At 38.4% G+C, this 27,106-nt stretch overlaps 1 protein-coding gene across 8 annotated transcripts in view; it reads left to right on the top strand.

Moving 5' to 3' along the window:
* The first annotated feature begins 1,205 nt into the window (after positions 1-1,205).
* NRF1 (nuclear respiratory factor 1) overlaps positions 1,206-27,106 on the top strand; it is a 141,061-nt gene continuing 115,160 nt past the window's right edge. Inside the window, exon 1 of one of the 8 annotated variants that reach the window (XM_030853798.2) lies at positions 1,206-1,341. The gene's annotated coding sequence lies outside the window, so the exon portion shown is untranslated. Of the gene's footprint in view, positions 1,342-1,949; positions 2,048-14,372; positions 15,730-17,268; positions 20,280-27,106 lie in introns of those variants that run through there. The other 7 variants (XM_060305334.1, XM_060305335.1, XM_060305331.1 and 4 more) reach the window with 7 other exon arrangements.

Genomic DNA, 27,106 nt, shown 5'->3' with positions numbered 1-27,106 from the left:
GGACCAAGGTAAAAATGACAGGGAACAACTGCTTTAAAGGATCTAACTGATAATGGCACTTCAGGGAGAAAGGAGTCATGGATCACTCCTAGGTTTCTGGCTTGAACACCTGGGTGGTAGGCGGTGACAATCTCTTAGACACGCTGGACAAAAGAGACATTCCGTGTTTAATTACGTTGAATTCTGAGGTAAATGGAATCTTCTTGAAAATTAAAGTATCCTGGTTTTGTCAAATTGTTTTTTGACACTCTTTGGGATGTTTAGTAATTCCCTAAAGCAACGGTTCTTAAACTAGGGTATGTATGACAATCCCCAGGAGAATGTGTGTATTTGGGGGTGGGGTGGGACGGGGGGGGTGTTAGAAATGCGGGTTCCTGGGCTAAGAAGCCAAGATCCTGGAGAGACCATTTGGACTCCAGGATTTAAATAATCAGTCTGAATGACTCTGATGCAGGTACTCTCCAAATCACAATTTAAAAAACAAAGAACAACAAAAACTACCTCTCCTGTGTCTCTAACAGTAGTTTTTCTAGTCTCCACCCCTCCCTACTTCTCAGGCACTTGCTTGGGGGGGGTCCCTATTGCTTCTGACTCCCTCCACTCATCGCTCATGAGAGTAAGGACTTCCTTTTCCTAACAGGTACATCTCCAGCGCGCCCAGAAAAATACTTGGCACCGAATGAGCCCTCTGGAAATGTCTGCCAAACGAATGAATGAGCGAAAACATTTATATATTGCTTTGTACAAAAACTTTAGCTTTTAAATACTTGGTTAGGGTTTGAAATAGGGAAGCAAAGGTGATTTCAAAGAAAGGGTGAGGGAGCGACTGGCAAGTCAGCGCGGAGGAAAAGGAGGGGAAGCCCCTCTCCGATTATCAGGGCACGCTCAGGAGGTCCTATTTCCCGGGGCTGGGGGGCGAGAAATGTGACTATTTACAGATTAGCAACCATCTTGGGTCGCCTGCGTTACTTCCCCGGGGCGTGCACATTTCCCTAATACAGTTGCTTTCGTGATTCCGGCTCCATCCAAACCTCTACAGGGAAATGTGAACGCGGGTAGACCTCGGGGGACGGCCGGGGGCCGAGCCCAAACACCCTCCGAGATGCCCCGCCGAGACAGTGCCGACCTCCCCATCATGGCGGCGGCCGGGCGGGGAAGCCGAGCCCGTGCGTAGCGTGCGTGCCTCCTCTCCCTCCCCTCCCCCTCCTCGGCGGCGGCGGCGGCTGCGGCGGCGGCTTAGGCGGCAGCGCTCGCCATTGCCGCTGGTGGCAGGAGGCTGCGAGGAGCCGGCGCGGTCGCAGTCTCCACGGCGCAGGCCCACGGTAGCGCAGCCGCTCTGAGGTGAGTGCCCTACCGCGCAATCTCCAGCTATTTCAGCCCCGGCGCAGCCGCAACACGCCGCCCGCCTGCCGGCCGGCCGGCCCGCCCCGCAGCCGGCACCCTGCCGCCCCCGGCTCCAGGCCTGGGCCCCTGCCGGATTCGGCCCGCCTCGGGCGGGGGGCCCCGGCCCGGCCCAGTCAAACCGCCACCCCGAGGATGCACAGGCCTCACTAGGCCCCAGGCGTCCTGGCGGGCTCGGGAGGGAGGCTCTGCCCTCCCGAGAGCCCCAGGGTTCCGGCCTCCCCCGCCGCCTGAGGCTCTCGGGGCCGCGGCCTCCTCGCCGCCGTGGAACCCGGGGCCCGGGCCCGGCCTACCCGCGGCTTCGGGAGCAGGAGGCCCGGGAGAGCGCGCCGGCCGGGGAGCGGGAGGTGGGCGGGCTGCGCGGGACGGGGGCCGCGGCTCCCAGCTCGCCTCCTTGGCCCTTCCCGGGTCTGGTCCGCGGGCGGCGCGGCGCGGCGGGCTGGGCCGGGGCGCGGGAGCTGCTGTCTCCTGCGGGCGAGGAGGCTGGCTCTTCGGGCAACCTCCGAAGCTTCCCTCCCGCCGGGGTGGCGTGGGCTTGTTACCCAGGTAGACTGAGGGACGCTGGAATATGGCGCGTTGCCCACCTTCTTGCAAGTTAGGAGGCGGCAGCGGCGGCAGTTCGAGGAGGAGGGCGCAAAGTCCTTTTGTACGCAGAAATAAGGAGCGACATTGTGTTTTCTTCCCTAGCAGAGATGCTGCCCGTGGAGGGGGCTCGGTTCTTCCTGTGCTTGGGGTGGTGGTCCCCTGTGTGAGGGACAGGGGGAGTGGCACGACCTCGGGAAGGAACTGAACCTTTGCCACTGGAACGACAGGGGCTCTGGATGGCCTTGTGCATGGGTATTAGCCCACATCCCCAGCCTTTCGGGGAACTCAAGGGTTTGCCCTTTGCATGTGATCCACTTAACTGGGCGATGATGTCCACCACCTCTCTCACCTGTTGTGTCGTTGCTGTACGTCCTAAAGTTTCGACAGTATTTGACTGTGCCCATCAGAACTTGAAGTTGTTTAAAAATCTTAATATTTTTAGGGCTTCAAATGATATCCAGCCAGTTGGAGGAGCTGTTGCCTGGTATCCATCCCTTCTTAAACATTAGATTAGCATATATTAATTGCTTACTTTACAGCTGATGTCACTTGTGCTTAATTCTTTCTGTGGTCAGAGCAAAATTCACATTTTCTTAAGTGTGTAGAGACAATGTATTGGAAACTCTTAAGGTGAAAGGTAGTGTGAGTGAGACTGTCAGCTCTGCGGGAGAATGGGTATGCACATCTTACACCTTTTGTCGAGGGCATCATCTGCTGTCACAGCTCACAGTGATCCTTTCCCCATTTCACCTTCGCCCAACCTTTAAAAAAATTCCTTTTCCTTTGGTCTTGAACAGTAAGTTATTGAGTTGTTCCTCACTCAGGGGAGGGGCGACTTTGGAGATGCTGGGGTTTTTTCCTTCCCTTAATTCAGTAGTGGCCTGACTCCCTAGAATTGTTTGAAAGTTCTTGATGTGTTATTCCATAGGTAGTGAAAATATGACTAGCTCCACCTGTGCATCCGAGTGTAATTTCCTTATTTTATGAGTGCAAAGGCAAACATACAGTTATAAAATGTAAATGTAATGTAGTATAACTATTCTTAACTTGGGTCCAGAATTGTGTGCAGACTTTTTTGTGAGGCTTTTTTTTTTTGACAGGAGTTAGATGTGGCTTTCAACAAGGTCCATCAGAATAAGAATTACTGTTTACTATCTTTTGGTTCATCTTTATTTGAGGTCCTTTGATTTCATCTGCCTGCCTTCCACCTCTCCCCACCCCATCTCAAACTCGGTATACATGAGGAAAATTACTTTTTGCTTGGGAGTCTTGGTATATTCTCATTTGGGGGGGGAAAAAAAAAGGTTTCTTATCCCCAAGACGGGAGTTTTCTTACCAGGTTTTAAGGAAATTCAGCAGATTTAGGGAAGTAATTATAGGAGTAGGAGATAACGAGGGCCCTTGTCCAGATATAGAGGGAATTAAAGAAAGGATTTCAGGTTTCCCTCCCAATTCATGTATACTCCAATGGAACCCAAAATTGTACGGTTTTTTGGTTTTATTAAGTCACAATTATGTATCCATCTCTAATTTTTTAGGGAGCTAAAGACCAACTTCCCATGATTTAAATATTTGAGTTTGCATTGCCTATACATCATAGGTTCAAGCAGACTTACTTGAAGAAGTATTTTATGTGAAATGATAGAAAATGGTGACTTTTAAGGGAAATTTAAGCTCCTTGTAGTCTGGGGTTAATTTTTTTTTTTTCCCGGTACGTGGGCCTCTCACTGTTGTGGCCTCTCCCGTTGTGGAGCACGAGCTCCGGACGCGCAGGCTCAGCGGCCATAGCTCACGGGCCCAGCCGCTCCGCGGCTTGTGGGATCTTCCCAGCCCGGGGCACGAACCCGTGTCCCCTGCATCGGCAGGCGGACTCTCAACCACTGCGCCACCAGGGAAGCCCCTGGGGTTAAATTTTTTATACCTCTTTCTGTATATGTAATAAGGCATTCAGTAAATGTTTGTTGGGGAATAATAATAATGAACAGTATTATTGAAATTAAAATTTTTTCACAAATATTTGAAAAGGTATGCTGATTTTTTGGTTTCTGGAAGTTCTGTAAACTGTCAGCCTTTAGAAGCACACCCTCCAGTCTCTGGAGAACAGGAAGTTATTGCATAGGTTCAGCTTCTGTCAGATATCTTTAGGCAAGCCCAGTCCTTCACGCTGCAGTGGGCTTGTTCATCTACTCAGTGCCACTCTGAAAAGTTGGAGGGTAAAGGGGAGCTCTGTGGGTTGTTGAGTCTCAGAAGTGTCTGCTCTAACCTCAAAAGTTTTGGCATTACTCTCTCTGGGGCTGTAATTAATCCAGGAAATTCGATATTTGAATTTAGACGTTTATGTATATCTATGTGTGATGCTTAATAATACATATATAAATAGTATTTGGAAAATCAGTCTTACAGGTAAATATCAATTTTTGGTTTTGTAAAAAACATTTAAGAAAATGTTTTATACTGAAGGAAATTCTCTCTGTTCTTTCATGTTTTCCTTGAGAGCTAAAGCTAGTGTTTTCAGCCTGAGCTTACCCAAATATAATTTTCCATGAATGCTTAGTAAAACAGCAATGACAAAGAAACCCACTTGTTAAGTTTATTTTAGAAACATTTTATTTAGACCAAGTCCAATCAGTATTTTTTTAGGCTCTGGATACATGTTAAATTTTGAGCATCATGTATCATATAGTTCCTTCCTTATTAACTAGGGAGTGGATTATCCACTTTCTTGGCTTTTCAGCTAGTGCTTTTATCCATCAATATTTTACTAAGGAGAACAGGCTGGAAGAGAAAAAGTAAAGGAGGTGAAACAAATCAATTTCAGGTGTTACCAGAAGATTATAACCACATTGAGCTATTGGAAACTTTTAATCCTGGAGCAACAAGAATGCTTTGTCTGAAGTTATTTTGATGTAATGAGGACAAAACTTAGAAAATAAACAGAATTTTTGATTGCTCAAGGAAAATAAGTGGATTATATATACCTTGGAATATATATATTTTTTCTGCAGTGCATTTCATAATTAGGCTAAAATGATTTCAACCCCACTCAGTGCAGTTTAGTAACTGAAGCTTCAAAAAGATTTCATCATATGGTCTTTAGTCCTAAAATGTGAACATTTATATGAACTGAAGAAAAATCAGAAATACAACTTCATAGAGATATTCTAGCATATTTTTAAAAGGATCCCCTCCCCCAAAACAAAAACAACCAAAGCAAAACTAGGGGGTGGTTAAGGCAGGCCTACCACATGTGTGATCCTTGAGGTCAATCTGTATTGTATCAGCAGCAGCAGTCACGTAGATAATAAACCGACCATAGGAATCTTCTCCAGAATTCCAGACTTGGTAGCCTTCGTTATCAAACTGCTCCCGAGCCATCAGATAATTTCTGAGGAAGCCTTGTCTAGTAAGGGAGGGGTGTGTGTGTGTGTGTGTGTGTGTGTGTGTGTGTGTGTGTGTGTGTGTGTGTGTGTGTGTGTGTGTGTGTGTGTGTGTGTGTGTGTGTGTGTGTGTGTGTGTGTGTTGGGGGAGAGTTGGTGGGGAGGAGAGGGGGAAAGGGTAGATGATACTGGTAAAAGAATCTAGTTTTACAGATTGGGATGATCGCTGGAATTTTGGAGATGTAGTATTTTTAAAAGAAGCTAAAAGAGCTACTTTCGTTTGGGTCATCCGTTTGGTGATATACAGTGTCTGCCATTTGTAGTGTATTGTTTAGTATATAAGCACAGTATTTAGATTAGTTCATGTATGCTGATTTCTGTGGTTACGAATGTGAAAAGTTTGGCTGACAGTTTAGGTGGACATTTTCTTCAGAACTCTTAAATGGTGCCTGTTGGATAAACTATGACAAGCCTTTCTCAGAATCATGAAGAATGAACTATGTATGCATAAATATTTAGACCATTTTAAAAAAAGAGCTTATATTTTACTGTTGGTAGTTGTAAAGTCTACTTTTTAGAACTTGGAGAGTCTGTTTTGTTGCTGCCACTGAATGCTAATATGGTTAGGCTGGCAGCTAAACCTACAAAGAACAAGAGGAAGTAAGGAAATGTTCCCATGAAACATTGCTTAAAACTAAGCAGTGGACTAGAAATGGGGAGCTAGAGACTAGGGGACTTAATTAGTTTTATGTTCAAAAGAGGATGAGGCGTACCCTCCACTGAGAAGTAACCTTAAGTGTGTCCTCACTCTGGAGTTTTGCCATTTATTCACCAGACACTGATTAAAGACATACTATATTCCAGTCATGTTCTAGGTGCAAGAGTAACAAATAAACCGTGGGCTTTGTCTATAGCGGAGAAAGATAAGGGTGCAACTAACTATAATACAGTTTGTTGAGAACTAAAATAAAGAAAGAGTGGTGTGGGATTATAGAAGGAGGGAGGGAATTCTGGGGGAAGGGGTGAGTGATACAGGGAGAGTAAGTGAGGTTAAGGAAGACTTTTCATGTAGTGGTTGCTTAAGTAGGACTTTGAAGGATGAGTAGCTGTTTTACTGATGAAAAAGAAGAGGCTAGATGAAGGGAATGATAGTCTGATTTTAGAAAGCAAGCAGATTTTGCTGTACTTGGGGAGTAGAGGAAAATGAAGCTGATGAGGTTGTGGCCTGATTGGGAAGAGCATGGGGGAGTTAAAGATTATCGTTGGTTAATGGATGAGGATGATGATGCCTTTAATAAGGTAGGGAATGTATAGGGAGAACAGAATTTGAGGAGGAAGGTAATAGGGTATGATGCTAGGTGTGGGAATCAAGATATGTCAAAATAGGTTAGGTACCTGAAGACTTGGACTGGAGCTCAAGGGGAAGAGGGGATCTATTAGGAGGTTTGTATTCATTGGCATAATGTCATATAGAAACTGCAAAAGAGTATAATATCAAGAGTGAGGAAACAACTAAGGCAACCTTGGGTAGCATCTATATCTGAAGGTCAAGTGGAAGAAGAGAGGCCTGTGAAGGAAGTTGAAAAACAATGGCTGAAGAGATAAGATAAATGGTATAGAGTTGAAGAAGCTGAGGATAGGGATTAATGGAATTTTAACAGGGTTTAGCAATGTGAAATACTACGGAGCTCACTGGGATAAAAACTGGATTTGGCAATTAAGAAATAAAGTAAATTTTCTGAATGTGTTTATGTGTGTATATGTATGTATTGTTTTGCCATGAATCATGATAAACACAATAGATTTCTGGAGTCTTATTGAATATAGGGGTAGGGCCTTAAAACACAATTTAATAGATGGCCCGTGCTTAGAAATAGGTCCTGTTACTCTCCTTCTCTCATGGGAATTACAACATTAAAAACTTTGGGAGATGACTTAAATTTTAACAATTAGAGTTTATGTATTTGAGTATATATAGTATCGTATATTTGAGTTTATAATCTTTAAAGTTTATAATCTCTTTTGAAGGATTTTGAAGTTTTATGATATTTATAGGTTAAGTGCAGGGTTTTTTAACCTGGGTTTTATAGTTCTGGGGTTCATGGATATATTTTGGCTGTGTGATCCTGAATCTTGAAATAGTTTGAAAAATACTGTGTGGGCCTATATGATTTTTCTGGGGAGAGGGTCCTTAACTTTTATGGACCCTCTCAAGGGGTTGTTGACATACAGAAAAGTCAAGGGCCTTTTTGGTAATGTTAATGATTAAGTCAAATGTTGGTTGTGTCAGTTGGCTGAAATCAGTTATCCTGACTGGGCTAGATCAAGCAAGGGAAAGAAACTTTGAGTAGGTGTCTGGGGTGAGGAACTTTGGGAAGATGTAAGGTACCTTTCGGAGATAGGAGTAGGAGCACCAGAAGGAAGGTGGGAGGGATGCCAAACCACAGCTTAACCAGCTTCAGGATTTTGTCAAGTCATCTGAATTCCTTGCTTTTTTATATTCCAGAATTCACATTGTATATGACTATTCATGCACTCTATACAATAGGCTTTGTGCGGGGATCAAATTACTATTGTTTTAAAGAGAAAGTTTTGAAAGAAAGCTAAATGGTTCATTAGACTGCACTCAAATTCATTTTTTAAAAATTTAATTTTTATTTTATATTGGAGTATAGTTGAATCATGCTGTGTTAGTTTCAGGTGTACAGCAAAGTCAAATTCATTTTTAAGGTGGTAGTTGTTTATATGCACTTCGGAAAACTTCTAAAAGGTACATGTACCAATCCAGTGATCTGGGACAACGCATTGATTCTCTCCTTGCTTAATTTTTCTGACCATGAAATGAAAATACCATTGGCCTGTCTTATAGGGTTTATGTGAAATATGACAATTATGAAATGTTTTGAGGTCTAAAATTATATAATGGTAACAGATTGCTAGTGTTCACATTTCTTAAGCCATTGATAAAACCTGGATTTTTAAAATTATTTATTTATTTATTTATTTATTTATTTTTGGCTGTGTTGTGTCTTCGTTGCTTCGCATGGGCTTGCTCTAGTTGTGGCGAGCGGGGGCTGCTCTTCGTTGTGGTGTGTGGGCTTCTCATTGCCGTGGCTTCTCTTGTTGTGGAGCATGGGCTCTAGGAGTGCGGGCTTCAGTAGTTGCGGCTTGCGGGCTCTAGAGTGCAGGCTCAGTAGTTGTGGCGCACGGGCTTAGTTGCTCCGAGGCATGTGGGATCTTCCCGGACCGGGGATTGAATCCGTGTCCCCTGCATTAGCAGGCAGATTCTTAACCACTGCACCACCAGGGAAGTCCCACAATCTGGAAATTTAAGCAGATTATTTAATAATGTTTCATACTAGAACTTATTTGATTCCTAAAATATTTCATATGAAGTTTTAGATAATTGGTCATTTTTACTTTCTTCTTCTAATCTTTGGATCTTTGAAATTGCATTAGGAGACAGTTTTGTCAGCTAGGCCCTGGATTCTGGGCAGTGATCTCCAAATTTTATTGTTACCCTTACAAGTAAATTTTGAGCACACATTCTGAATCACATTTATTTATAAATGGTATTCCTGTTATTGTACTAATACATTTATGTACATTATAAAATATGTAGAAGGTAGAAATTTTAAAAGGGTCAGATAAAAATGAATATTTTCAAATGTCTTGCTGATTGAGTTAATGATGGTTCAGTAATTTATGAGTTTGATTTGCTTGTTTTTATAAATATATTTGCTCATAATTCATTTTTTTTCTGTAATTAATGCCAGTTGGCAACTGTATAGGTTACCCTGTAAAAGTATTGGTTAATACAAGAATTACATGAATAAACATATTGGGTAATCTTAAGAAAATTTGTGTTATGCAGCTTGCAGTTGGGCTTGTGTTTTTTTTTTTTTTTGGTGGTACGCGAGCCTCTCACTGCTGTGGCCTCTCCCGTTGCGGGAGCACAGGCTCCGGACGCGCAGGCTCAGCGGCCATGGCTCACGGGCCCAGCCGCTCCGCAGCATGTGGGATCTTCCCGGACCAGGGCACGAACCCGCCTCCCCTGCATCAGCAGGTGGATTCTCAACCACTGCGCCACCAGGGAAGCCCTGGGCTTGTGTTTGTGGATTATGTTTACGTTCACTAAATCTGTCCCTAAATAGAACTGGAGTATTTTCTTTGTTCACCTTTTTTTAGTCCTTTGTCTTTCATTAAACAATTGTAAAATAAAATTTTCAGTAATAGATCTTTTATATAAAAATAATCACAAGTTAAAGAATCAACCAGGGTTTACTACATAAAAACACCATCATAGAACTAGTCTGTTGACCCCAAACTGGCTTTAGGAACTAAGTCTAAAGAAACAATTCCAGTATCACCAATTATGTGATTGAGTGTTAAAATTTTTGTCTTTCTTCCTTAATTTTTATCTTTATATTTTTAAAGTTTTTCTACATTGAAAATGTATTATTTTTGTAGTGAAAATTTTTAGAAACAAAAAATCCCCCAAATCAATGGTTATTTTTGGTTTATAAGCATATATGTGATTTTCATTTTCTTTCCTATAGCTTTCATTATTTTTCAGATTATTTTTAATGAAAATGCATTAACTTTCATAATTAGAAAACATAAGTATGAATAATATAATTATGGCCATAGGGAGTTAACTATCAGATTTTGGGCAGGCAAGTCACTTATCCTCACTGGGCCTTTTTCCCCATTTGAAAAATGAAGAGGACAGAATGGTAAAGTTTCTTCTAAATAAAAATTCCTTCTAAAATTAGTTCTGAGTCTCCTGTTATGACATGGTAAACAACAAATATATTTTCTTAATGTAAAAAGGTACGTATATGTGTTTATTATAGAAAAGCAAAGAGAAGAAAATTTAAAATAATTGTATATCAGTCATAAATATTTAACAATATTTTAATTATATGGTTTTAGATATTTTCCTAAGTGTACATGTATGTACTTGCATGCACACACACACACTGTGCATGGATATACTGTATATGATAATATAAAATAATACTCTGTATATTGTCTTGAACCAAAAATGTCTAAGGGTGTTTGATTTGTCTATTTTTGCCCTGAAACATTCTTAATGGGGCAGTTATAAATCCATTTTAATGAAATATAAAAGATATTAAAGTTTCTATCCAAATACAAATTAGTCCAGGAAATGCTTACTCTCTTGTTTCATGCTCTGTGTGGTTTTGCTGAGGTAAGGGTAACTTGGAGTAAGGGCGGAAGGGCTTGCCTATGAAAGCTTACTTAGTGAAGAATGAGAGCTAAATCCTGGGTTAACCTCAGTTTCATTCACATATTAACTTGCTTTTTCTCCACTCTGCCCTCACACTTCATGAGCCAAGATTCCTATTTGTAGGATAGTTTCTAAAGCAAACAAGTTTGTCTCAGTATTATTAGTCTTTTATTTTACCCTGGGACCTTCTGAGTTGTTATATTCCCACTGAGAGCAAATTGATATTAGTAACAGCTGTCATATAATACAGGAGTGTTAAAAATGCTTGTTTGTTTGTTTTTTTTAAAGCATTATTTGTGGGGAGTTCAAAAGATTTTATGTACGTAAAATATAAATATATAAATATAAAATGCTATGTAGTCTAGTTCATCCTCTGCCTCAATGAAGTATGTGATATATATAATTTTAGTTTTATGTAAAGAATACTGGCTCTTGGGCTTCCCCGGTGGCGCAGTGGTTGAGAGTCCGCCTGCCGATGCAGGGGACATGGGTTCGTGCCCCGGTCCGGGAAGATCCCACATGCGGCGGAGCAGCTAGGCCCGTGAGCCGTGGCCGCTGAGCCTGCGCGTCCGGAGCCTGTGCTCCGCAATGGAAGAGGCCAGCAAAAAAAAAAAGAAGATTGGCTCTTTCTCAAAGATTTTGTGCAGTAGATTTTCTTTAGAAAAGTTAGTAATATAATCCAATTTTCTTGCCTACTCATTTAGTTCTGTCTTTAATCTTTCTGGTAGCTAGTTCGTTTGTTTATACAACATGGAAACAAAGTAGGGTAAATATTTCCTTAGTTATCACAATATCTAAAGTAGTCTAGTCATTTTCCATCTAAGTATAATACAAAGCCTGCGGAGGTATGTATTGGAAGAAAAAAAGTCTGATTTGTTTATTCTCTTCCCTTCTACTTTGAAAATTAGAATCTTTTCCAGGAGAAAAACTTTATCATTTATACTTGACAATTAAGATGCTTAAGTCAGTGTCTTTCAGACATAGGGAGAGGTGGACAATCTGGGAATAAAAAGTACAAACTTTTTGCCTCAAACTTTTTTTTCAGTTTTTGTGTTTGAAAGATGTGAGAGCAGTCACTAATCCTAACTTGAGAATCCACCAAGATGGATTGTGTTCATTCTGAAGAAATCCATTTTGTAGCTAAATGAGTGGTATATATCTAATGTCCTTTAAGTAGGTAATCTTTGGTTAGTATTAATTTAGGGTCTTTGGTAAGGTAGTGATTCTTGTGTTTTAGGCTAGCACAATTTTGAAATTATCTTTTTTTAAAGAATAATGATTATTTTATAACAATAATTGTTTTCCCTTAAAGGTAAAAGAATATGCAGCTGTTCCATGTAAATATGTATACTCAGATTTGGCCTGCCAGCAGAGTTTAAGAACTTTATATCCAATGGCCTAATTGACACCTCTCAGATGCCTCAGATGCACTTCATCCCAAAATGAGATTCCCTTTTCAAACTTGGCCCTGTTCCATTCTTTCTTACCTCAGTGAAGGGTATCACCGTTTCATCTGTTTTCTCAGAACAGAAACTTGGTCTTTCCATATTGTCAACTCCTGTTTAACTTTCTAAATAAGCTCAAATTATCCTCTTCATTTCCACCATTATCACTTTTGTCTGGATTGCTATTGTTTCTTTTCTGGACTGTTGAAATAACCTATCACTGGTCCACCTGCATCCACTCTGGCTGAGCACTAATCCATTCTCCTCATTGCAGGCAGAATTAATTGATCTTTTCTAAATACACAAGTTTGATCGTGTCCCACATTTAGGATGAAGACAAAGCTCTTTAATGTGGCTGTACTTACCTTTTGGACTCATTTTCTATCAAACATGCTGCCCTAACCATTAGACCTTTCCTATTGTTCCTTCTGCCTGGAAAGCTTTTTCCTCTCTTTTATCTGGTAAAATCTTGTAAATTTTATTCAAGTCTCAAGCATCATTTCCTCAGGGAAGTTTTACCACATTTCCCTTATTTTTATACTTTTTCTTCACCATTTATGTCTATACGTGTCATTTTACATTTGTTGATATATTACTTGATATATGTCTGTCCCTCCCACCAGATTGTAAGCTTTATGAAAGTAGACATCATGTTTGTGTCCATCACCATGCACAGTGCCTGACACATAACTAATAGTATTTATTTGAATACATGATAGTAGAAACCTTGCAAAATTCACTTGTAATATTTTATCTTATTATTAGGTTTTTGTGGTAGCATCTAATATTTTATAATTTTTAGGAACTTGGGAATGGGAAGAGATTCTAAGTCATCTAAGCCAGCTCAGCTCCCCAAAGTTACATGGTCATCAGTCTTCTTGAACACATCCAGTGATAGGAAATCATTTTGGTGGGTACTAACTACTGAAACTCGGTTTGGTCTTTAATACTTTTTTAGATGGTTAGAAAGTTTAATTTCAACTGAAGTTTCTCCCTGTAATTTTTACCTACTGGTCTCACTTTTGCTCTTTAGGACTTCCAAAAATAAGTATAGTTCTTTTTGTTTTGTTTTTTTTAAAATAAAGTCCTTTCAGTCATCTCTCTTTTAGTTTAAATATCCCGAGATCCTTAAACCTTCTTGGAAAGGTAATGAGATATGCCGGAAGGATAGAGTTTGGGGGCTATGTTAGTTTCCTAGGGCTACTACAACAAGTTACCGTAAACTTGGTACCTTAAAACAACAGAAATTTATTCTCTCATAATTCAGAAGGCCAAACGTCAGGAATCAGGTGTTTGTAGGACCACAATCACTCTGGAGGCACTAAGAAAGAATCTGTTGTTTGCCTCTTACAGCTTTTGGTGGCTGCTGGCATTCCTTGACTTGTAGCTACATCACTGCAGTCTCTGCCTTCATGGGCACACTGTCTCCTACTCTTCTGTAATCTCTGTTGGCCTCACTCTCATAAGAACACTTGTCATTGGATTTAGTACCAACCTGGATAATCCCAGATGATCTCCTCATCTCAAAATCCTTAATTTAGTTACATCTGAAGGAACCTTTTTCCGAATAAGATAACATTCATAGTTTCCAGGAGTTAGGATGTGGACATATCTTTTTGGGAGCCACCATTCAACCCACTAAAGGGTCTCCTGGGTTTAAATCTTGATAATGCTACCTCCTAGCATTTTGCAACCTTGAGCATGTTGCTTAATCTCTCTGAGCCTGAATCTCTTTAATTTTAAGACAAGGATAATAATACTTCTATCATTGATATGAGGAGATTTAAGGAAAATTCAGGTGAAGTACTTGACACATGGTAACTAACTCTACATGTTGCCTTCCATATTATCAAACTACCCTGACCCTACTGCACTTTCTCAGGGCCCCTAGATATCAAGCGTGGCCTAGAACCCAGCACAAGTGCAACTGGTCTGATAAGTACAAACTACAGTGGGTCCATTTTTTTCTGTTTTTTGGGGCAGTGTATAGCCACTATGATTAATGTAGTCCAAGTTTGAATTATGTTTATTTGTAGCCACATCATAAGATTACCTCATTAAATTTAGAATTGATTAAAACCCATTTCTTTTTCATTGGTGTAATTATTAAACTTCTATTGTGTAGTTAGGTGTTTAGAACCAAGTGTACATTTTCACATTACATTGTATGTTATAAGCGTTACATTATCAAATCATAGTGCCTAGTGCATAATGGGAGCAAAATTTATGCTGAATTTAATGTTGCTGCATGGTTTAAAGGAGTCTTTTTTTTTTTTTTTTGGCTGTGCTGCATGGCTTGTGGGATCTTAGTTCCCTGACCGGGGATCGAACCCAGGCCCCTAGCAGTGGAAGCGCAGAGTCCTAACCACTGGACCACTAGGGAATTCCCTAAAGGAATCTTTAAACTATCTACTTTGGTGTTGTTCAGAGAACATTTCTTAAAACAAACGCTGGGGTGAATATAAAAAGGAAGAGAGTTACCATTGAAGTAGCAACTATATCAATTATATTGGGCAGATGGATGGCATCACTAGATACCCTTTCAGGTAATCAATGGCTGATCACTTCCAGGTTGATGGATGGGTTGCTTTTGATACTTCCATCAGGTATATGAGATATGTGTCCATTGCTTATTTAACAAATATGCATTTAATTATTTCCATATCTGCTAGTATTTGGAATTTGCATTTGAGATAAAACACTGGAGAAATGGATGATGTAGAAATGGTGTTTTTAAAATAGTTATTTTAGAGTATTACATGCACATTGTTAAATGATCAAACAATATAAAAGGAATTCAATGAAAAGTGAGTTTCCCACAGTTTCCCACCCCCAAAACAACTACCACTATCAGTTTTCTTGTGTAATCTTCAAGGTAGGGTAAGCAAAAGTGTGTGTGTGTGTGTGTGTGTGTCCTTTTTAAAAAACACAAATGATTGCTTATGTGCATATGGTCCTCTAGAAAGTGTTTTTTTTGTTTGTTTTTGAATGTCATGTTTTGTATCCTGACCCTCAGCACCAGTGTAGGATTTCTAGTTTTTTTACCCTATTGTTGAGAGACAGGGAACCAAATTTCATAGCTTTCTATTACTGATTTGATTGTGTGGGATGCCTTTCGAAGAGAGTTGTATATTATATAGTTCTTTGTGAAAGAATTCTCTTTATAGGCTGTTTATACCAGGGAAATAAAACCAGTTTTAATTCAGACCACTTATTTAGAAAATGACTGAAGAAAAACTCATGAAATTGGTTTAAAACATCATCCTGGTGTTGCCTGAGGCCTTTTCATGCTTGCTAAGTGAATTACTCATTTTGATTATATTGACAGCAAGGCGAAATAAATTATTTCAAGAGCCAGGTAGGTAATATAGGTCTAGTTTAAAAAGAGCTAGAAAATTCAAGAATAGAGGACTATGGTAGCCATAACATTCTACCTTGGGTTATTATCTGTGGGTTTTTTTTTCCCCCTCTTTTGTTAAAGTATAAGCCAATGTTTCTCTTTTTTTAATTATTATTTTATATTGGAGTATAGGGCGTGATTAACAATGCTATGCTAGTTTCAGGTGTATAGCAAAATGATTTAGTTATACATATATCTATTCTTTTTCACATTCTTTTCCCATATAGGTTATTACAGAGTATTGAGTAGAGTTCCCTGTGCTATATGGTAGGTCCTTGTCGATTATCTATTTTATATACAGTGTGTACATGTTAATCCCCACCTCCTAATTTATCCCTCCCCCCACCTTTCCCCTTTGGTAACCATAAGTTTGTTTTCTAAGTCTGTGAGTCTGTTTATCTTTTGTAAATAAGTTCATTTGTATCATTTTTTAGATTCCACATATAAGTGATATCATATGATATTTGTCTTTCTCTAACTTACTTCACTTAGTATGATAATCTCTGGGTCCATCCATGTTACTGCAAATGGCATTATTTCATTCTTTTTTATAGCTGAGTAATGTTCCTGTATGTATATACCACATCTTCTTTATCCATTCATCTGTTGATGGACAGTCTACCTTGGGTTATTATATGTGGGTTTTTTTTTCCTCCTTTTTGTTACAGTGTAAGCCAGTGCTTTTTTTTAAAAAAAAAAATTTATTTATTTATTTAGGCTCTGCCAGGTCTTAGTTGTGGCACATGGACTTCTTAGTTGCAGCATGCATGCGGGATCTAGTTCCATGACCAGGGATCAAACCCAGGCCCCCTGCATTGGGAGTGCAGAGTCTTACCTACTGACCACCAGGGAAGTCCCAGGCCAGTGGTTCTTAATCTTTGGTTTCAGGACCCTTCTTAATAGTCATTGAGGACTCAAGAGCTTTTGTTAATATGGGTTATAACTTTTGATACTTCCTGTATTAGGAATTAAAACTGAGAAATTTTAAAAATGTTTATTAATTTTAAAATAATATACCCACTACATGTTAAAGTTAATGAAACATTTTAATTAAAAATAACTATATTTTCCGGGCTTCCCTGGTGGCGCGGTGGTTGAGAGTCCGTCTGCCGATGCAGGGGACACGGGTTCGTGCCTCAGGCCGGGAAGATCCCACATGCCACGGAGCGGCTAGGCCCGTGAGCCATGGCAGCTGGGCCTGCGCGTCCGGAGCCTGTGCTCCGCAATGGGAGGGGCCCCAACAGTGAGAGGCCCGCGTACCGCAACAAAACAAAACAAAACAAAAAACTATATTTTCTGAAACAAAAACAATTTAGTGAGAAGAGTGATATTGTTTTACAGTTTTTGCAAATCTCTTTAGTGTCTGGCTTGTTAGAAGACAGCTGGATACTCCTATCTGCTTTTGCACTCAGTCTGCTGCAGTATGTTACAGCTTTGGTTAAAGTATAAGAAGATCTGTTTGGAAAAGGGAAGAGTATTTTAAGAACCTTTTTAGATTACTGTGGATGATATTCTTTGATATTACATGAAAACTCAGCAGTGTTAATTTCTTAAAGGTGAATTGCAATGTGGAATCTGAAACCATATCTGTGCTTTGTTATGTTAAAATCTATTGGTTTATCATGCACTTTGAATGGATCTTTTAATCCATGCATAATTTTGTAACATCATACATTGATCATTTGGAAAATATTAGTTTACTGAGTTATGCAGATCTTCTAAATGTTGACACAAAAATCACATTCATTAACACTACCACTGATCTCATCAGAAAAGACTTTTTTTTTTTTTTTTAGAAAAGACTTTTAAGAATGGAAGGCTATCAAGCTCACTGTGGCAGATACAAGTTTTCCAAAATTCTAATTATCACTTGAAGTACCCAGTTTTATCATTGACAACAAATGCTCTCAGTTGTTTTCCTTGAAGTGATAGGCTCACTTTGTTAATTTTTGAGAAAATAACTATCAGTTACCCAGGTCTAAATAGCCATACAGTTTGTCAGCTCCTCTTTCAAGTAAAAATGGTATTCCTTGGGGGAAAATGTGGGTAATTCAGTTTGCGACTCAAAGCATGGTTTATGTGCTTTTTGAAATAGCCATCACACTTCCGAATGCAGAAGTGCTGTATGTATACTTTCCATTTGATTACACAGAATAGTAAAAAGACATGAATTCAAGGGTGAAGATTTAATAAAATTAATAATTTTTACTCTTTCATCAGCACATTCTTAAATTATGAAATTGACTCTTTCCTTTTACTGTGAATACATGAAGGTGAAGAATATAATGATGACTAGTACAGTTTGGTGCCATTGCCTTTAATTAATTGTGCTAAGATGCCAGTAGTTTTACCCTACCATTGCTTTTGCATTCTAAGTGCAAATATAAGTACAGTGAAAAAAGGCAAAGAATGTCTTAGTTATTATGAAAATAGTTTTGACCTCACTGATCCCTTGAAGAAATCACAGGGATTCCCAGGGTTATAAGGTTCACTTTGAGAACTGCTGCTGTAAGCTATTTGAGGGTTAGACTAATCACCCCACATATCCCCCTTCAGTTTCTGATCCAGGATTTTTCACAGAAAAGGTGCTCAATATATATTTGTTTTATGAATGTGATTTGATGACATTTAAACAGGACAAAACTTGGTGAGTAAAATTATGTAGCAGCCTACATCCATCCAAGCAATCTTGATCAGGCAGCTTTCCCACAGACATTGGTGAGAATAAGTTGAGCTAATGGAATGTGGATGATAATATACTTGGTAAATGCAAATGATGAAATAACTACAAATAAGGTGATGTTGAAATTAGAACTAACTGATTTCAGGAATGCACAGGAAAAGGATACACATGTACAAGTTCCTACACAGCCAGCGATTTCAGCCTTGTTAGGTTTCTGTTAATGAGTCCTCTACTTTTTGGGTCCTTTAATTTGTAGCGGTCTAAGAGAGGATCCTCAAGTAAGATGGATCTTATCTGAAAAGCAAACATCTCATTTAAATTTCAGTAGGTCGTGGGTTGTGCTTAATCTAGTAAAGTCTTTTCAAAAAGAGTTACTGACAGTGAATGTTAAAAACAAATCACTTTTTTTGAAGAATAGTGACTAAAAGTCCTGGGTCTATATAAACTGCAGACCCAGGTAGTCATTTTCCTCTTTAAGGAAACCTGTCCTGTTAATACCCTACTATGTATTTTTGGGGCAAGAAATTGGGTGATAAGATGGTGTGATATACCCTCTTTTAGTGTGTAAGCCTCAGTTCATCTAGCTACATTTTGATAATCTCAAATTTTGTTAAATAATACTCCTCCTCTTGTTTTCAAGTGATTTGTTTGTTACAGTCTATTTCTAGTTTAGGGCTAGGATGTAGGAATGGGTAGTAAATTGGGGGTGGAAATGGGAAGGAACAGTATTAGTTCTAAACCATCCCAGGCCTTCCACTACTCCCACCCCCAATCCCAACTTTTAAAAAACTTTTTACTCCTATTTCAAGTAAAGATTGTAAGAGATAAGTTAAGGCATTTCTAACAATCAAAACCACACAGTTTTTTTGTTTCATGTTAAAAGTTACTGAGTCTACTTTAAGAAGTTCCTTCAAACATCTTGTGAATTTACCTTTTGTCCCTGAAGGTCATTACTTCAATTTACAATGGATACTCCCAAAAAGTTGGGTAGGGTAGGCATTACCTAAACTTTGGTCATCATCATACCTATGTAACAGCATGAGAGGATTCAGCTAGTACAGGGGTGTGTTACTATGTGAGAGCCACTTGTGCTTCTTGTCATAGGTGCCATGTCCTGGTTAGAAACCATTTAAAATCAAACTGGAAAACACCAGTCACCTTTTAAGGATGTCATAAAAATAAGGTTATTTTTATGACATCCTTAAAAGACTAAATACTATTTTAAAACTGACCAAAGTAAAATGTCTGCTTTCAAACAGAGTTGTAAGTGGAAATGTAAAATAAGGTCAAATTAAAGATAATTTATCTATTACATTTCCTGAACAGATTTAATTTTGAACTCTGTGTGCAAGGCACAGATTGGAATGGTTGCTGCAGATATTTTATGGAATATAGATTTCAGATTGTTATTTGCTTGTAAATATACACATGAAAACCCACTTTCAGGACTCCTACTTTAAATTTTTCAAAGAATTTTATCCTTTATGGAAGATATATTTGTATCTATTATTCCTCTAGTACCATATCCTAGTTAAGTAGTTTGAGGAGATTAGGGTTAAGTACTACTACTTTGGTATGGCTTCTATAGCTGCTACCTTTAAAAATTTGTTAAATACTTCAGGCATAAATAAGGATATAGAACAATATAATGAATACCATGTATCTTCTACCCAACTTAAAAAAAATCACAGATAATAATGCCTCCTGGGCATTCCTTCCTCATCCTTTCCCTTCCCAGCTGTAACCATTATTCTGAATTTGATGTTTACCTTTCCCCTGTATCAAAAAACAAAAACAGAAAAACTATACCTTTATGTGTTGTATCCATAGGAAAGATATCATATTGTTTCGTATGTTTTTAAAGTTATATGAGATTAATCTTTATTTTTTTTGTTGTTTTGTTTTTTTGTTTTTTGCGGTACGCGGGCCTCTCACTGTTGTGGCCTCTCCCGCTGTGGAGCACAGGCTCGGGACGCGCAGGCCCAGCGGCCATGGCTCACGGGCCCAGCCGCTCCGCGGCTCCGCGGCATGTGGGATCCTCCCGGACCGGGGCACAAACCTGTGTCCCCTGCATCGACAGGCGGACTCTCAACCACTGCGCCACCAAGGAAGCCCGAGATTAATCTTTATTGAGGCATGTAGTTATAGTTTACTCATTTTACATGCTATATAATATTTGATTTAATGGAGTGTGAAAGTAATATATGATCTTTGTAGAGAAGTTTGAAAATAAAAGAAAATATGAAGATGAAAAAATTTGTAGCTCTGCCATCCAGAGATACCACAGTTAATTTTTTTTCCTTTGATTCCCCCCCTCCCACTTAAGTTTATGTATTTTCTGGGTACCTTTTAATATGAATGGGACACAGTTTTATGGATTACATAAAATTGCAAAACAGCCACATAAGGGCTGTAATCGTATTTTAGTTGAAAAAGAAAAGAAAATGAGCTTTCCATATTAGGTATTCCACGTATACCAGGTATTCCACATATACCTAGTAAATTTACTATCTATATCGAATACTGATGGCATATTTCTTAGTATGGAAACACTGTGTAAGTGATATCTGGGAAGAGTTAGGTAGTATTGTTTAACGTGTTTTTAAACTTATCTGAGAGATTTTTCTAGTAAACAAAATTATCAGATTTTGATGCTTATCTCTTTAAACATTAAGTACTTTTTTGGTTTTAACTTTTTGATTAAAAATGAAAAAGATGAAATATTTAGGTATGCATTTAATATATGTACAAGATCTATATGAGGAAAACTACAAAGCTCAGATGAAAGAAATCAAAGAAGAACTAAAATAGATATTCCATATTCATGGATAGGAAGACTCAATTGTATTAAGATGTCAGTTCTTCCCAACTTAATCTGAAGATTCAGTGCAGTCCCAATTAAGATCCCAGCAAGTTATTTTCTGGTTATCAACAAACTGATTCTAAAGTTTATATGGAGAGGCAGAAGACCCAGAATAGCTAATACAGTATTAAAGAAAAACAAAGTTGGAGGACTGACACTCCTTGACTTCAAGACTCACTATAAAGCTACAGTAATCAAGGCAGTGTGGTATTGGTAAAAGAATAGACAAACAGATCAATGAAACAGAATAGAGAGCCCAGAAATAGATCCCCATAAATATAGTCAGCTGATCTTTGACAAAGGAGCAAAGGCAATACAATGGAGCAAAGATAGTGTCTTCAACAAATGGTGCTGGAACCAACTGGATATCTACCGGCCAAAAAATCAATGTAGACACAGACTTCATACCCTTTATAAAAATTAACTCAAAATAGATCACAGACCTAAGTGTAAGGCATAAAACTATAAAACTCTTAGAAGATAACATAGGAGAAAACTTAGATGACCTTGAGTATGATGATGACTTTTTAGATACAATACCAAAGCCATGATCCATGAAAGAAAGAATTCATAACTGGTACCTCCATACAATGGGGTATTATTTAGCACTAAAAAGAAGTTAGCTATCAAGCCATGAAAAGACGTGGAGGAATCTTAAATGCATATTACTAAATGAAAGAAGCCAACCAGAAAAGGCTACATAGTGTATGATTCCAGCTTTATGAAGTTCTGGGAAACGCAAAACTGTGGAGATAGTGAAAGGATCAGTGGTTGCCAGGGTTTGGGAGAAGGGAGAGAGGGAGCACGGGGTTTTGGGGGCAGTAAAACCATTCTGTATGATACTCAAATGGAGGGTACGTCATAATACACCTGTCAAAACCCATAGACTGTATAACATAAAGAGTGGACTCTAATGTAAACTATGGCCTTTAGTTAATATTGGTTCATCAACTGCAACAAATTTACCACTCTAAAAGCAGGATGTTAATAGGAGAGGGAGAAGTGGTGAAGGGGTTATATGGGAACTCACTGTACTTTCTGCTTCAGCTTTCTATAAACCTAAAACTGCTCTAAAAATAAAATATATTAATGGGAAAAATACATATGTCAAACACCAATGTTCCATGGTAGAGGTGGGGTACAGGGATTTTCAGGTGTAGTCAGGAACTCCTCCAAACTAAATCATCATAACCTGTAGTTAGATAATGCTGAATAGCTTTATAGTTATATAATGTTATGGTATATATATTTTACAATTTACATATAAATGTAAATATATAATTTATATATAATATACATAATGTATAGTTAATAATAGTTATAGACTGTTGAATACATTTGAATGTATAGGATGCATGGTGGTGGGGAAAGACTGAAGAAATCGGGGGTGGGTCAACTTCATCTAATGAAGAGACTGTTGCTGGTGGAGCTTTCCTAACACTGTCCCTGGTGAGAGAAATGCCTATGACTTTTCCTTCTTCACTTTAAATAATAATTTGATGGAGCTAATGTTTGCCAGCAGTAGCCTGTGATGGCATTTGTCTCAAATTTTGTGTCATGCTGTTCCTGTTCCCTTCCTCCCAGTGGAATGGTATGCTAATAAAGGTCTAACTAAAAGTGCACAGGAGTTCAGAGGCACTTAGGTCAAAAGAAATTCAGAACTGTTCAGTAATCAGTGCTTTCCACCATGACATTTATTTGCCAAGAAAAGATAAAATTATAATCAGTACCTAGTATTTTGGTGTAAACGGCACACAAATAGTCATTGTAGGCTTCTTTTTCATTTTTTTAAGACTTCATTTTCCAAGAGCAGTTTTAGATTTACAACAAATTGAGAGTGAGGTACAGAGATTTCCTATATACAAAGGATAAACCTACATTAACGCATCATAATCATCCAAAGCCTGTAGTTTATTTTAGGGTTTACTCTTGGTATTGTATATTTCTGTTGATTTGGACAAATGTATTAATATAATGACATATCCATCATTATATCATGAAGAGTATTGGCACTGCCCTAAAAGTCCTCTGTGCTCTGCCTATTCATTTCCCCCATCTCCACCCCCAGTCCTGGCAATCACTGCTTTTTCTTGTCTCCATAGTTTTGCCCTTTCCAGAATTTCATATAGTTGGAATCAGAATATGTAGCCTTTTCATTTTCATATTGGCTTCTTTCACTTAGTAATATGCATTTAAGGTTCCTCCCTGTCTTTTCATGGCTTGATAGCTCATTTCCTTTTAGTGCTGAATAATATTCCATTGTATGGATATACCACATTTTGTTTATCCATTCACCTATTGAAGGACATCTTGATTGCTTCCAAGTTTTGGCAGTTATGAATAAAGCTGGTATAAACATTCGTGTGCAGGTTTTTGCATGTACATAAGTTTTCAGCTTATTTGGCTAAATACCAAGGAGTGTGTTGGATCATATAGTAAAAGTATGTTTGGTTTTGTAAGAAACTGCCAAACTGTCTTCCAAAGTGACTGACATATGTATTTTTACATTGCTTATGCTTTTTCAAAAGCACATTTGTCAGGTATGTAAAGGAATGAATGCCTGTCCTATGATAGGATGATGCCCTTACAAGCAATTGAGGTCTTAGGACTGGTTGTCCCTTCATAAATAATACCAGCTGTTTGCACTTTGTTCTTGTCTGCTTTTTCTTTTATTTATTTGTTTTATTTGTTCTCCCTTATTGTTCTTACTCTTTATTCTTCCTTACTGCTTCTCCTTGCTTTGGCCTGGGGAATGAGAGAGCTATGCTTGTTAGAATAGTGTAGTGATTTATTTTTATTTATTTATTTATTTTAACATCTTTATTGGAGTATAATTGTTTTACATTGTTGTGTTAGTTGCTGCTGTATAACAAAGTGAAGCAGCTATATGTATAGATATATCCCCATATCCCCTCCCTCTTGCGCCTCCCTCCCTCCCTATCCCACTCCTCTAGGTGGTCACAAAGCACAGAGCTGATCTCCCTGTGCGGCTGCTTCCCACTAGCTATCTATTTTACATTTGGTAGTTAGTGTACTGATATAAAAGGCAAATAAGACAAAACTAAAACCCTTTCCCATAACCATGTTATGGATGGTTACGATTGCAGCATTTAGTAAAGTTGTTGCATTATTAGCTTCACTGTACAGATCTTCCAAGATGGGATTAGAGGAGCAGTACATTAATAAAACCTTCTTTGCTTTATAATTTAAAAATAAGGAAACTGATTTAAAATGGTTTAAGTCTATGCTAGCAGAAGAGTTTTGTTTTTTTCCCTACATTTCTCTAGGAAGACCTTTCAGTTTCTGCTGTTACAGTTCTCAAAGAGGACAAAACCTTTAGTTAAAGCTTGTTTTATAGTATCTGTGTAATTCTGTTTGTGTGTACGTTTGTACATACCCCAAACTGCAGCAAAATTATGTGTCAATAGATTATACTCTCTCAGTAGATGAAGGTCAAGAACTGTGTCAAATCTTCTTTGGGGTATGTATCCAGTTCACCTGACAGTCTTCCTGATACACATTTGTGGACCCCGTGGTTCAAAATCTCCTGGTGCAGAATCTTAGAGTTGTATTGTTTTGTTTTGTTTTTTGCTCCCTTACTTTCTGCATGCTGGCTTGTTAGTATATGTGTAAAGCCCACCTCTCCCATGCCCCCAGGTGGTTGTCTTTGCTTTGCGTGAAGATACCTATTGATGGGAGAGCTCACTGCTTCCTGGCAACCTGCTGTTTTCACACCCCTGTTAGAAGAATGATCTATATTGGCCACAATTCTGCCCTGTCTACCCTAACTTCTTGGCTATTTGTTCTTATTGGGGCCACATGATATTTATAATTCCTCATAATAATTCTTTAATATTTAATAAGAGGTCATTTTCCTAAAGCCCTTTCTTTTCTAGGTTTAGACATATATATTTTTCTAACTATTCTTTATAATACTGGCTTTTTCACAGTCCCAATGAAATATAATCTATGGCTTTAAAAAGTACAATGACAACAGGAAATGTCTAGTTCTTAAGTTGGGTCTTGAGGTAATATAAATGCTCCCAAAATGACAATTTAAAAACATAATCCCAAAAAGAATATAATTCCTGACCTAGAGACAGTGGTGAATATTGAGTAGTAAGGGAAGGGAGGGTAAAGTGCAGGTAGAGTATCCTTTCACACCCATATTAAAATTACTATTCATTTTCTTCTAATCAACAGATAAGAATAAAAAACATTTTACTCAAAAAAAAAAAAGTGTAGTGCCAAGCAGTAAATACAAGTGTGATCAGGTTGATGCTTTCATTATCCATATTTTACGTATGATGCTTGGCATGGTGCTTATTTCCATACTATTTCCATATTATTTCCAGCACCCCTTGAGTGTTTGTTTGTTTTGTTTTTTCTTGTGATGACACAGTCTTCACCATCCTATGTTCTTCTGCAATGGGTTTTTTTAAGCCAAAGTTCAGAATATTATGTTTATGTTTATTAAAATTTATCCTGTGATATTTTGCTCATTATTTTAGCTGCTTGAGTTTTTTGGAATTTGATTTTACCCTCCGAGGACAGACTTCATTATCCCTTGAATCTCTAGTTATCCACCTATTTGATTAACATATCTTTTCTGTCTGTTTGCAGTTTCCAAAACAATGTCTCTCCATTATTGCTTTTTTTTTCCACTTCTTTTTCTCAGTGGCAGATGCCAGCTTGTGTTACTTTGATGGATATGTATAGCTAAACAGGAACCTCAGATAATAGAAAAACATGTACAGTTGCAGAGCCACTAGGGAGCTGTAGTGTGCTTTCATGTTGAACATATAAAGAAGCTTTATATCTATTTTTCTTCTTTTTCTTTTTTTGGACATTTATTAATTTTGATTATTCATTCTTTTGGTATTTTGGAGCCAGTTCTTTTGTGTTTTCAGCTTTCTCTAAACTTTTCTGTATGTATTTGAAAAGTTTGCAGGCCCCAAGGACTGTGTCTATAATGCCTAGTATATAAAATAACCCTGGAGCCTGTCTGTTAGGCAGATATCTTAATAGGAGGCTAATTCTTGGGTCTCAGTTTCCCAACTGCACGATGGAAGACTTGCATTAATTAGGGAGTTTCCACTTGTGCTCTGTGGAGTCCTGAGTCTCAGAGGGTATTGCAGGAGGTGAGGGGGATGAACGCCTATAGCTGTCAGCATTCCCCAGCTCCTTCAATAAGAAGTGTTCCACTTTTATCTTATATTTTGAGGTTCTACGTAGGATTCTTTTTAAAGAAAGAGTACCCAGAGGACATTGGGCAGCTTTGATGGTCTTTATATGAGTCTCTCTGATTCCATGAGCTTAGAGGTCACCCTCAGATTTTTCATTTGGTGAAGGGGTAGAGGGGCTTATTATACTATTTGTCTTTTCTTTCCCAGATCTGGGATTAACCACCCCTCCAGTCCCCTCATTATAAAAGTAACTACATGCTTATTGTTTTAAAGGGAGAAAAAAAATCTGTAAAACAAGAAGTCTTCATAATTCCATTATGCACAGAAGAAAAGCATTCTTAACAGTTTCAGTATACCTTTCTAGATTCTTTTGTTTTTCCATAGCCATATCTGTAATTTATTTGTTTGTTTGTTTGTTTATTTTAATGAGACCACACTTATTCTAGCATATTTTATAACCTGGGGTGTTTTGTTTTGTTGGGTTTCTCCCCAGTTTACAGCTGTATATTGTGGACATTTTCTGTGTCAGTACACATCAGTCTACTTCATCCTTTAATACTTATGTAATATTTCTCTGACTAATGATTTGTAACTATACTCAGTCAGTGTGAATATTCCTTGTTGCACAATACATGGAATCTATTCTAAAGTATGAACCTACTTTTATTTACATATTACTACTGGCATATGCATTTTTTCGATAGTTTACTCTTTATTCACTCTTTTTGGGGGTTATGATATTTGTTGATTTTTCCAGTTACTTCTCTTTCCTCTGGTTTGATTACACATCAAGACCTCAGAAGTATTATCCCAGTCAAGCTACAGATGCAGATAACCCTTTTCAATAGCTCTAATTTAATGTCCCCTTTTAATAGTTACAAGACTATTCTTAAGAACAGAATCTTGGCAGAC

Source organism: Globicephala melas, chromosome 9 (genome assembly GCF_963455315.2).
Source record: "Globicephala melas chromosome 9, mGloMel1.2, whole genome shotgun sequence".
Classification (NCBI taxonomy): Eukaryota; Metazoa; Chordata; class Mammalia; order Artiodactyla; family Delphinidae; genus Globicephala; species Globicephala melas.
Note: the sequence above shows the minus strand (reverse complement) of the source record. Positions and strands in the feature narration are given on the sequence as shown.